The sequence below is a fragment of the Cherax quadricarinatus genome, chromosome 79 (genome assembly GCF_038502225.1).
Source record: "Cherax quadricarinatus isolate ZL_2023a chromosome 79, ASM3850222v1, whole genome shotgun sequence".
NCBI lineage: Eukaryota > Metazoa > Arthropoda > Malacostraca > Decapoda > Parastacidae > Cherax > Cherax quadricarinatus.
In genome coordinates, this window is record NC_091370.1 from 18809115 (window position 1) to 18819886 (window position 10772).

Below are 10772 nucleotides of genomic sequence, written 5' to 3' on the forward strand. Positions count from 1 at the left end.
GAGCCCCTCACCAACATCAAGGAACCTTCCTTGAGGGGACCAAATTTTCAAAACTACCCAAGAAATAAGCTCTGAACTTACCGAGTGACTAACGATGGGTTGAGGTGTAACAACCTCGTATGGTGTAGTTTAGGCCTTCACCTCAGCCTATACCATGACTTCCTGCGCCTCCTCTTCTCCCACTTCTCCAAAAATGCTTCTTATGTACTTTTTCTCAGTTCCCTTTTCTGTTTTTTTGTAATTGTAAATTAATAGGCTTTATAGCAAACGTACAAATTAATTTTAATTATATATATATATATATATATATATATATATATATATATATATATATATATATATATATATATATATATATATATATATATATATATATATATATATATATATATATATATATATATATATATATATATATATATATATAAATGAAATTTATCACTATTTTATTCATGGAGAACCGATAAAACCCATTCTGACCATACAGTGCCTAGCGAGGCACTCAGGTTTGGTTCGAGGAAGAGGATGGTAGCTCCAGTTTCTTGGATCAAGAGCCTTTATGAGCACCCAGGCTCTCCCATCTCTCCTTAAGTCTTTTATATGACTGAAATTCGTGACTTGTTTAAATACCCTTGATGTAATAAACTGAGTTGTATTAACTCAGCTGGTGTAAACTAATCTTGTTAACTCAGCTGGTGTAAACTAATCTTGTTAACTCAGCTGGTGTAAACTAATCTTTAGTTAACTCAGCTGGTGTAAACTAATCTTGTTAAATCAGCTTGTGTAAACTAATCTTTAGTTAACTCAGCTGGTGTAAACTCATCTTTAGTTAACTCAGCTGGTGTAAACTAATATTTAGTTAACTCAGCTGGTGTAAACTCATCTTTAGTTAACTCAGCTGGTGTAAACTCATCTTTAGTTAACTCAGCTGGTGTAAACTAATATTTAGTTAACTCAGCTGGTGTAAACTAATATTTAGTTACCTCAGCTGGTGTAAACTCATCTTTAGTTAACTCAGCTGGTGTAAACTAATCTTTAGTTAACTCAGCTGGTGTAAACTAATCTTTAGTTAACTCAGCTGGTGTAAACTAATCTTTAGTTAACTCAGCTGGTGTAAACTAATCTTTAGTTAACTCAGCTGGTGTAAACTAATCTTTAGTTAACTCAGCTGGTGTAAACTAATCTTTAGTTAACTCAGCTGGTGTAAACTAATCTTTAGTTAACTCAGCTGGTGTAAACTAATCTTTAGTTAACTCAGCTGGTGTAAACTAATCTTTAGTTAACTCAGCTGGTGTAAACTAATCTTTAGTTAACTCAGCTGATGTAAACTAATCGTCATTATTTTTTCCCTGGGTCCATTATCAAGTTTTTCCAGCGCCTCAACAGTTGGTATTATCTTCACCTTTCTTGCGTGTGGCCTCAGTAGTTATGTGTCTATAATAAACTTGTATCACACACATCGGCCATAACTAAAACACATCAGATAACACAAGAAAAAAGTATATAAAAGTGTGAGAGGCGTGAAGCACACGTCCACACTCCATGAAGGCCAGGCCAGCACTGCCTCTTCCTCCAGCCTCACCCTGTTTATATACCTTCATGGACCTTTCTATTTGTTATTTCATTAACACGTCAATTACACTCCTTTACAGGGGTCATGTGAGCTCTAGCGACAGTGCCATATCATGTGCCACCTCATGGGTGTCAACATAACAGTGACAGGCCCAAAAAATACCACACGGACACACAGCCTCTTCCACCCATGAAGTTCCAGCTGTACAAACAGTGAAGGAATTCATTGTAAGACTATTTAGACACAGATACACATAAGTACAATTATCATACATAGTATAAATTACCCAGGATAACCCCAAAAAGCCAGACAAAGTGGTTCATTTCCATTGGGGTCCTTATAATATCTTACTATTCAAGCCTTGAAAGTTAAAACAACTAATAATTCTTGTCTGTCATGGGTGGTATCATCATCTCTGTGAGCAGACACACTGAGCATGACAGTGTTTCTTTAGTCATAGAGTTGTCAGGAAGTGGAATAGTCTGGCAAGTGATGTAGTGGAGGCAGGAACCATACATAGTACGAGGTTTGATAAAGCTCATGGAGCAGGGAGAGAGAGGACCTAGTAGCAATCAGTGAAGAGGCGGGGCCAGGAGCTATGAATCGACCCCTGCAACCACAAATAGGTGAGTACCGTGAGAGTGTAGGTAAGGTGGTGTAGTGTGTGTGACACTAGTGCCAGAGGGTGACACAGAGCACCACTGTAGTATAAATATCACCCCCCTCCCTCCTGGCCTTACCTGGACACAGTATAGAAAACGTGAGGCTTGTTGCACTGCCTACCTTTACCAGGGCTCTTGATCCAGGGAATTGTAGCTATATTATTATTATTATAATAAAACAAGAAGCGCTTAATAATTGTAGCTATAATTTCCTGGATCGAATCTGATTGGCTCATTTCCCAAAAATCCTTTATGATCCCTGTGGGTCATACATTTATGACCCCTGAGGGTCATATGCAGTTCTATGACCCCTGTGGGTCATACACTGCTTTATAACCCCTGAGGGTTATACACTGCTTTATGACCCCTGAGGGTCATACGCAGTTTTATGGCCCCTGTGGGTCATACACTGCTTTATGACCCCTGAGGGTCATACACTGCTTTATGACCCCTGAGGGTCATACACTGTTTTATGACCCCTGAGGGTCATACACTGCTTTATGACCCCTGAGGGTCATACACTGCTTTATGACCCCTGAGGGTCATACACTGCTTTATGATCCCTGTGGGTCATGCAGTAGAGCGCAGGTCAGGGCTCTCAATCTACCAGACTCCTTCCATCAGGGTATTATATTCATGGGAAAGCATTAAACTCTCAGGGGTCATACAGCTACTGGGGAATGGGAGGCAATCAGGTTCGGTCAAAGGGAAGGGCAGATTCAATTCCTTGGATCAAGATCCCCTCATCTTGATGACACCTTAAAGGGATTATTATCACATACAAAACTAAACACCAAACCCGGGCCTTAAAGGGAAGACTCAGTAGGAACGTCACCTAAACCGACAACTTCATTCTTTGTCTACTTAGTCCCATGGCCTGGTAGACAACGCTCTCGCCTCACACACTGAGTGTCCGTGGCTTAATCCCCGGCATTGGTGGAAACATTGGGCGTGTTTCCTTACACTTGCTGTCTCTGTTCACCTAGCAGTAAGTAGGTACCTGGGTGTTAATCGACTGGAATGCGTGGCATCCTGGGGAAGAAGACTTAAGGACCACGATGAAAATAAGAGACAATCCTAAATGACGCACTGACATTCTTGGGTTATCCTGGGTGGTTAACCCTCCCGGTTAAAAATCCCAACAAAATCTTATCTGTTATTCAGACTTATTGCTTATGTGACAGCCCAATAAGTCTCTGGAGACGCCACACCTTGATTGACCTATCTCGATGACACACATCTTCATTATTATAATCATGGCAAAGCGCTAAACCCATAAACCCACCCTCTTCAACATCAATACTTTTCTTTATTATTACATCCATGGGGAGCACCAAACCCATAGGGGTCATATAGTGTCTCGGGGGAATGATAGACGTTTAGGCTTGATTCAAGGAATTGGAGCATTGGTCCAATACGGTATATCAAGAGCCCCTCACCAACATCAAGGAACCTTCTTCGAGGGGCTTTATTACTTTAAAACATACTGGGAAGTTACAATGGATGGATTAGTAACTTGTTCAGTTACATTATAATCATCGGGGAGCGCTAAACCCGTATAGATTATACAGCGCCTGTAGGGGGGGATGGAAGGTGTTCAGGGATCAGGAGCACCGATCCAATTCCCTAGATCAAGAGCCTTCACCAGCATCAAGGAACCTCCCTTGAGGGGTGTTCAGTTACATATCTTGATAGTTGAGGTTATATTACTTATGCTTCAAGGAAATTATTATAATCAAGGGGGAGCACTAAACTCGTAGGATTATGCAGCTGTTTCAAGGAAAACCCCTTTGTTATGTGAAACATTTCAGACCAACTAATTCAACACTTCACAACTATATTTCGTCAAAATTTGTATTTAACTGTGGCTAAGAAAGTTTGACGTGTCTCAGTTACGTGAACATTATTACATTCATGGGGAAGCACTGAACTTGGGTAATGGGAGGCAATCGGGTTCAATCCAATGAGAATATATATTTTAATCAGGGTAAAGCACTAAACTCGTGGTGGTCGTCTAGACAAAGTATGTGAATACAAATAAAATTTTGTGTATTAAGAGCCGTTACCAGCATCAAAGCACCTCCTTGTGTTGTCATTCCTGGTGTCTGGACGCTTCTCCATGACATCTGGCTCTATTGTTTCTATTATTATTATCACAACAATCAGATCTAAGCACTAAACCCACTAGGGTCATACAATGCTGGTATTATTTGCACAGTTACTACATTCATGGGGATGGAATGCTAGGCACATAGGAGTCATACACTTAGGAGGAAATCAGGTTTGATCCAAAGACAGGAAAATCAGGTCCAAGGATCCTTCACATGACTGGCTTCAAACTAATTTCATTGCAGTCAGGAGATCGCATTATTATAATAAAAATGAAGTGCTAAACCTACAAGTGTCATACATTGCGGTGGGGCAGGAGATAGTGCAGGATTATAGAGTAGCAAGGGTGGAGTGGACAACGGAGCGAGTTAGAAAGTAAGGGCATTAGAGTGATCGGGGGATCACAATGGTATGCAACTGACAAAATCTACTGAGGTTTCAATCTCGTAGCAAGAAAATGTGGCTGCCCATCGATGCACTTGCAGTCTGTTGGTTGGTTAATGGGGGGTTAAAGTCAACTGACTACATAAGGTTCATTGAAGGCTGCAAGTAACCTGTTCATCAAAAATACTTTAATATCCAAAACAGACCAACATGCTCACTTTAACTGTCCTGAGTCATGGCAGTGAAGATATCAGAAGTGAATTGTGCATGCTATCAGAGAGGACAGTCTATTAATATAAGGCAAACTATTTAAACCACTTGGTAGTCCTCATAGAAGTGCTGGCCTTCTGTCCATATGGTATTCATGAGAGTCATAAGTGATTAATTCATAAATGTGCAAGCCTGGTGTCCCCACACCTGATAGTGATTGGTTTGATGGAAAACAATTTGTTGTCCTCTCTCAGACAAACTCTGGTTGCCAATGTTAAGTCTGTTAGTTACTCTTAACACTGCTGTCCAGAAACCCTGAAAAATAAAAGAAACTGATGGGAAGGCTGAGATATATACTTGGTCCTGCAGTCAGGCTCACCTGATAAGCCCTAAGATAATACAATTTCCATCAGGTCGAGTGATACAATCAATGCAAAACTACCAATGGTAGCTATGTCAGAAGAGAGATAATGGTCCTCCTTTCTATGTGGAGAAATTTTCTCCAGGAGGGGGGGTATCAGCTCCCTTCAGTCCTGAGGGGCCCAGCCTTCTCAGAAGGGGCAAGCATCTTGTTTACTGCTACAGCAAGTAGTTGATCCCAGATGCAATACGAGTATGTGACGTGGTCAAGCGACTGCCGCTCCTTGCAAGAGTCCAGTGTTGCAAAGTGTAGTTTAATATGAGACAGTCCATCTCTTACCTTAGCAGGACAATTAAGGAAAATCCTGCTCCCACTTTATTACCATGGTAAACATAGTGGATATTGTTGTCTATGCTTAAGACAGCAAGAATCAAGCATTCTGCTTTGCTTCATGGAAGAAGTTTGACAAGGAAGCAAAAAGTACTAGGTCAGCTTTTCCTTTATGTTCGAGGGGCACTGCAGCGGCATAGGAGGCTGTGAGGTCAGATTACTTTTCACCCTACTGGGAGTCACACTGACACCAGGATAACCAACAAAGAACACTGATCCGTGCGTTAGTGTGAACAATGTGTCTCACAAAACACAATAAACACTTACAGGGAAGTGTGATCAGCTTTTTTAGTGATAAGATTGTGAACAATAAAGACAATAAAGTGTACCAGTGTGCGTATTCCTAGACTAGGGAAGACGTGGACATCCAAGGACACTTCAGCTTCTATCAAGTCACCGATACCTGTCGAGGGTGTAAAAAACACCATAGCTCATGCTACAAGAGCAAGGTGGGTTGCAGATTTCTTGTAGTACGGGGGACTGTGCAGTTCTTGTGTCGCAAGGAGTTTGTAATCAACCTATAGTCGGCAGTGAGGTGCAGACTTTTGAGTCCACACAAGTATGTCAGAAATCACTGAATGAAATATGCTGACATAACACCCCCTAGGGGTAATTTATAATCATACCTAATATACTTTATTTCAGCCCGTTAAGAAGTGGATGAGACAGCTTCTCAAGACCTCGTCTGCAGGGGTGGCTGTGTGGACGATAGCTGTCTTATCAGCTAAGTACATGTACTCCCTATATTTAATCTTTAACCTTAGCTGGTAAACCATTTCTCAACATTCTAGGGGATTTCACAAAACATGGAATTTCTCCCAATAACAAGGCTAAGTGGGGAGGGAGGGTTGGGGAGTGTATTTAGATTTAATCCGAGGAATGGAATGGGTCAAGTTTCTCGGATCAAAAACCCCGTTACTGTAACAAGATACAGTGGACCCCCGCATAACGATTACCTCCGAATGCGACCAATTATGTAAGTGTATTTATGTAAGTGCGTTTGTACGTGTATGTTTGGGGGTCTGAAATGGACTAATCTACTTCACAATATTCCTTATGGGAATAAATTCGGTCAGTACTGGCACCTGAACATACATATGGAGTGAAAAAATATCGTTAACCGGGGATCCACTGTATTTACCCGAGGTGGCCAGAGGTGTATTACTCTACCTGTGATAATCTTTAAGTTATGCAGAAACAAAAATATACAAGCTATAAAATAACAAGATACAAATCAAATATGGATCATTGGTTGCAGATGAAGAGATTACAAAAATTATTCAGAGCAAAAGGGAAAATGAAAAGCATCAATACACGTGACATTATTTACATCATATACAAACCTTGTGACATGCTGCAATGTACTTTATAGATCTAATCATTATAATATCAATTTTAAGAGGTTCCCACTAATCCGTTGCCCTACTGAACATCAGCGGAAAATAAGAATAAAAGCAAATTCCTTTACAAAAACAAATTAAGAAATGATTTAAGAATACATACAGTATAGCACTTAACATATAAATATATGAGCAAAGAAGTAATTTAACATTTTGCAGCTAGTATAAATACATAAATACTGTATGGAGTATGTTTATACATATAGTGTGTGTATACTGTATATGCATTGTATGTTCGACTTTTTTTTTAATGGATTTGGTCAAACAAGCCAAATTTCTCCTAAAATAGATTTTTGAAGTTTTTCTTATGCATTCATAAGTATTTTTTTAATTAACACATTGGCAGTCTCCCACCAAGGCAGGTTGGTCCAAAAAAGAAAAACTTTCATCATTCACTCCATTACTGTCTTGCCAGAGGTGTGCTTACACCAGTTATACAACTGCAACATTAACACCCCTCCTTCAGAGTGCAGGCACTGTACTTCCCATCTCCTGGACTCAAGTCTGGCCTGCCGGTTTCCCTGAATCACTTCATAAATGTTACTTTGCTCACACTCCAACAGCACATCAAGTCCTAAAATATAAATATAATTTCACATTTAAATACACTCTTGCTAAAATATATGTATATCATAGCTTAATCTTCATCAACTTAGTTGGGTCAGTCTGAATTTCATTAGTATTATTTAGCATGAATGAAATGCAATTTAATTTTGTTAGATCAGAGAGAGAGAGAGAGAGGGGAGACTAGTCATTTCTTGACATCTGAAGTGTTGTTGGAGGGCAAGCAAATATATTTAATATAGGATTTATGAAGGGATTCAAAAAACTGATTAGCCAGACTTTAGAGTACCAGAGGCAGGAAGATGGGACAGGGAGGTGTTGAAGGTCAAGGCTTCAAGTTCTGATGCCAACACTTCTGAAAAGACAGTAAGAGAATGGATGACACCGAATGACATTTAATCACCTTACCTTAAGATGCATGTAAATTTCTAGCAAGGTTAGATTAGCCTGATAAACTAATTTGGTGCAAAATTTAAAAATATATAATTAATTCATGCAAATGTACGGTACAAGTTTAAACGATGATTTAAGTGATTTTGGCTTATTTGACCAACTAAGAACTCACAATGTATATACTCGAGTATAGGTCTAGGTTCAAACACCAAATTTTAGAGGTAAAAATTATAGGCCAACTTATTAATGCATAATATGTTTGAGGGGCTGAAATCTATGAATGCAGTATACCTACAAGACTTCAATCTTCCTTCTTGGGTGCATTCACGACAAAATCACACTCGATATTTCATTTCACACACGGCAAACCCTCCATTTTTTTTATTAACACATTGGCCGTTTCCCACTGAGGCAGGGCGACCCAAAAATGAAGAAACAATTCCATCATCACTCACTATCACTGTCTTGTCAGAGGTATGCTGACACTACAGTTCAAAAATTGCAATATATCTCCACTCCTCCATCATAAGGGACTAATTGGGATAGCAGGTGGCCAGTAATATACAAGCTTTATCTCACACTCTTGTGTTATAACTGTAGTGTTAAGTAAAAGGACACAAGTGCAACTAATGTGACATTTTATTGTGGCAACGTTTCGCTCTCCAGGAGCTTTATCAAGCCATTACAAACAATACATGGACACAGAGGGTATATACAGGCTCAGAGTGAGGTGCAATACTAGTGAGGTACCATTTCGATGTTCACTAGTGGTGGTAGTAGTAGTAGTAGTAATAGTGACAAAAGTAATACAATATGGTAGAGCAATTAATTCATACATGTGAAAAAGGATATAAAAGCTATTACTTGGGTAACATAAAAATAGGTTGGACAAATATAGACTGGAAAGAGGCAGCTTGTTTCAGTGTTCACTCCTTGTATGTGCTTGTGTAGTATAACAGGAGAGACTATGTGATGGCAGGGTTTACTGTTTTCAGGAGGATTCTTGCTAAGACTTCGGAGATGGTGAAACTGCCGTTGTTTTGTTTAATTGTATTCGAAACAGTGATCAGTGCTGATTCGAGGCACTTGCGTCTACGGAAATTAGTTTCTTTGATCACTAATTGGGCGTCTCTGAATTTCATGAGATGATTGGTGGAATTTCGGTGTTGTACACAGGCGTTGTTCAAGTTATCGTTCCTACATGCGTAAATGTGTTCATTGAGGCGGGTGTCGAGGTTTCTTGAAATCGGAAACCCACCAATAAAAATGATCTCACACACTTCTATTCCAGTCAAGATACCAAGACCAAAAGAGGCATCATCATCGGGTTTTTCCTAAGAGCATACCGAATTTGTAGTCCTGAGTTTCTTGACGAGGAATGTACATACATTCACCAAACATTCACTGAGTTACATTTTCCTTCTTTTTTCATCAAAGACTGCAAGAAAAGAGCTCTTCAGATCATTAATTCTCCACGCACCAACACCACTCCCAACAAAGTTATAATTCTTCCCAACAGCCAGGTTGCACTGAACGTCTCAAAAGTACTTTCACAAGCTAACACCAGAGTCGCCATCGCTTCTAGCACTTCAATAAGAGGATCTAACCAGGACAAAATCCAAGCATCACGAACCAGTCAATGCAGGAGTTTACACTATACCCTGTGGAGGCTGTGACAAGATTTACGTAGGTGAAACAGCAAGAAACCTCGACACCCGCCTCAATGAACACATTTACGCGTGTAGGAACGATAACTTGAACAACGCCTGTGTACAACACCGAAATTCCACCAATCATCTCGTGAAATTCAGAGACGCCCAATTAGTGATCAAAGAAACTAATTTCCGTAGACGCAAGTGCCTCGAATCAGCACTGATCGCAGTTTCGAATACAATTAAACAAAACAACGGCAGTTTCACCATCTCCGAAGTCTTAGCAAGAATCCTCCTGAAAACAGTAAACCCTGCCATCACATAGTCTCTCCTGTTATACTACACAAGCACATACAAGGAGTGAACACTGAAACAAGCTGCCTCTTTCCAGTCTATATTTGTCCAACCTATTTTTATGTTACCCAAGTAATAGCTTTTATATCCTTTTTCTCATGTACGAATTAATTGCTCTACCATATTGTATTACTTTTGTCACTACTACTACTACTACTACTACCACCACTAGTGAACATCGAAATGGTACCTCACTAATATTGCACCTCACTCTGAGCCTATATATACCCTCTGTGTCCATGTATTGTTTGTAATGGCTTGATAAAGCTCCTGGAGAGCGAAACGTTGCCACAATAAAATGTCACATTAGTTGCACTTGTGTCCTTTTACTTTACATATTGTCGGTAATTCTACCAACTTTATTACAAACTGTAGTGTTACTCTCTCCATTCACCTTGCTCTTAACAGACACACAAGTTGGCTGCTGCATCATTGTCAGGCTCAACTGTTCCTCCCTTAAACACCCTTATAAAATGTTTCACTTACCAGTTACTTTATCCATAAATTTGGATTGATAAAGCTCCTGGTTGGCAAAATATTCCTTTAACCCTTTCACTCTCCCTTGTGTATATCAACGTTACCGACGCTCGTGTAGCTCTACAGTTTAAGCACGTCGCCCTCAAATAAGTTACGAGCAGTAAATTTTGCCCTAGATATGAGAGAATGGGTCTGTGCGGTTAGTGCATAGTATAAAGAAAAATCTTGCCCCATGTGATGCAT

At 39.8% G+C, this 10772-nt stretch overlaps 1 protein-coding gene across 7 annotated transcripts in view; it reads right to left on the reverse strand.

Annotated features, from left to right (window-relative positions):
- LOC128702808 (myoferlin) overlaps positions 1–1560 on the reverse strand; it is a 138323-nt gene extending 136763 nt beyond the window's left edge. For 6 of the 7 annotated variants that reach the window (XM_070102017.1, XM_070102016.1, XM_070102015.1 and 3 more), the window contains exons 1-2: positions 1403–1560; positions 82–227 (exon numbers count right to left, since the gene is read on the reverse strand). The gene's annotated coding sequence lies outside the window, so the exon portion shown is untranslated. Of the gene's footprint in view, positions 1–81; positions 257–1402 lie in introns of all 7 variants that reach the window. The other variant, XM_070102011.1, reaches the window with a different exon arrangement.
- Positions 1561–10772: the final 9212 nt, after the last annotated feature.